The sequence below is a fragment of the Pinus tabuliformis genome, chromosome 3_1 (assembly GCF_031772625.1).
Source record: "Pinus tabuliformis cultivar Carrire ecotype Pingquan chromosome 3_1, CPIR1, whole genome shotgun sequence".
In the NCBI taxonomy this organism is placed as follows: domain Eukaryota; kingdom Viridiplantae; phylum Streptophyta; class Pinopsida; order Pinales; family Pinaceae; genus Pinus; species Pinus tabuliformis.
The window spans coordinates 206470837-206473489 of record NC_142301.1 but is presented as its reverse complement, the minus strand read 5'-3'; positions in this window follow the sequence as shown (position 1 = coordinate 206473489).

The following is a 2653-nucleotide window of genomic DNA, read 5'->3' as shown; positions in this document are numbered from 1 at the left end:
CTTTGTTTCATCTCTTCCAACTCATTTGACAAAGTCTTGATAGTACATGTCAAGCTGTCAAGATCAATAGTTTCTTTCTCTTTGGCCTTCTCACAGAGGCCTGAGACCTTTTACCTGTGTATTTGGAGTCTTTAGTTGGTTCATCATATATAATGACTCCAATCATGCACAATTCATTTTCAACTGTGATTTCCTCTTCATAATTTATGTCAAAGTTTGTTTTGCAATTCTCTTTACAAACTGGGCAATGTTGGTTGGCAAGGTAGAGGTGTAATAATGAATGGTGTTGGAGTCATGAGGTTTAGTGTTTGCTGGGAACTTATTCAGAATACGGTCAAACCACTGATTAAAATATTTCACTTTTTCCTTTTGCTCCATCTTGAGACTGCCCATCTCTCTCAACAACATGGTGGGGGTCTTGTCATCAACAAATTTTTCAAGAAAATTTTTCCTAAACCCCCTCTAGTTTTGGATGAAATTCGGAGGAAGATTATGATACCACACAACTACTCTACCATCTAAAGTACACAACAATAGTCTACATGCAACAACATCATAGCATACCTCAAGTGTTTTCAGATGTAGGTAGAAGTTGTCTAAATGATCCTTCGCCTTTATTATTTTGTCAGGGTGATAGTTCGTTATGAGATTTTCCACATGCCTTGCCATATTATGTAACATAGCTAGTAGTGCAAGTGGGCCCTAAGACATCTAATTTAGATCTTGGTCTACCATGTCTTCTTCGTTGTCTTCCCCTTATTCTTCAGAATACGATTGTTCTTCTTCTTCTTCTTCTCCACCCAACTCGTGGATAGTATCGTCTGAGAGCACTACCTTATCACCATCACCACCATTGAAGGTTGGAGGCTATTTTGGTTCATCTGTGTTTTCTTCAGATTCTATTAAATCTTCAAGGGTGGCAAGAACCAACTCTTCAACTGTTGAGACCACTATCCTAGTAGGGGCGGTTTGGTTCTTCTTCAATAAATACAGAAAAGTTTCTATTCTAAGTATCAATCCAATAGCTCTCACAAAATTTCAGGTGATGGGGCGGATGACCCTGAGCTGTTTGTATGTGAGTTCGTAAGGTTTTTCAGTCTCAGGCTTAGAAGAATTACCAAGTTCAGGAATACATGTAGAGGATTTGCTGGGAATGTTACTACCTTTACCAGTGGAAGTAAGACTAGGGTTGGTGGGGTTATTAGCCATAAAAGTTTGGCTTCCCTCCTTCTAGTGCCATAAATGTTGATGGTGTTAGAACCACAAACATTCAGGGGATATCCCTAATATGAAGTCCCAATTAGACCTCACGCCATTTGGTGTAGGAGTCCCATCCATTATAAAGGCCTGGTTGCTGAATCCTTAAATATTTTCCTTGGCTCTACCTATCAGCAAGAGAGAGGGATGCAAAGGTGCTTTCGAAAAGCAAGAAGGTGTTCCTAGTTAGTGTTAAGTTGTAAATGTGTCAAGGTTATTCTACTGTGGAGAGGGGAGAAAGGTGAGCCTCTAAGAGATATGTAATAGTACCACCCAAGAAGAGACCCACATGAACCAAAAGAATCTGTCTAACATCCAGTGCAATAGTCCACAGAGGATGCGATGGTAATTACAACTAACAAATGAATAAATATCTCTCCAATATTTTGTGGAATAATCCACATGGATGGGACAAGAATAACAACCATTGCAACACATTCTCAATAAGATAAGTACTAAGAAAACCAAAATAGTTCAACTATCTTAGTACATGTGAAAGAAAACATGAAATACAAACATCGGCAGAATAGTCTTACAAAAATTCATAATCCATGCATCAAGAACATGTTGGCTTTGAAGGCTTCCATTATTAAGTAAAATTTCCAAGACACATGTTTATAATATACATCACTAGCTCTAGTAGTGGAGCATTGGAGCCACTCCTTGCTCCACAAAGAACTAGCTTATCTCTCTAATGCTTTACGGGAGGAGTCTAGGTGAAAAGTCCTTTGCTCATACAATGAGGGAGTATATATAACCAAGGGGTGATGCTTCCCCTTCCTTGTGACTCTTTGACTACCCTCATGACTGTTTGACTTCCTATGACTTTTCAACTTTACATGACTCTTCGTATTCCACACATGTCCTTTGGACTTTCATTTTACAATGCATTTATGAAATATATGTTACATCATTGGCCATAAGGTGTGGCATGTGACTACTCATGACATGACATGACGTGACACTGTTGACATGCACTGCATGATGATGTGGAAATGTCAAGTCACTGCCGCTATTGAGTGTTGAGTGTTTGCTTGAATGCTCTTCTTTTCTCCTCCATGTGACTCGGTGATAAGGAATCTTCAGTGATATTATGTCTTGAGTTGCAATAGCAAAATGATATCCCTTTTGCTTCTCTTGATTGATTAGCTTGTGTATTCAGCTACAAGTGTCTCTTTCAACAAGATTCCCTCCTTCATCTCCTTCATCATCATCTTGTCATGGTGTGATAGAGTACCTGCCTCTGCAATTCACTCATCACGAGACAAAAACAGTATTAAAATCCCATACTCTAAGATAGTGCATTTTGATCCATTAAATGAGTCGAAACCATGTGACAGGTCAGGAAAGAGGGCTCAATGACTACACAATGCACAATTCTAGCAACTAGTGGTGA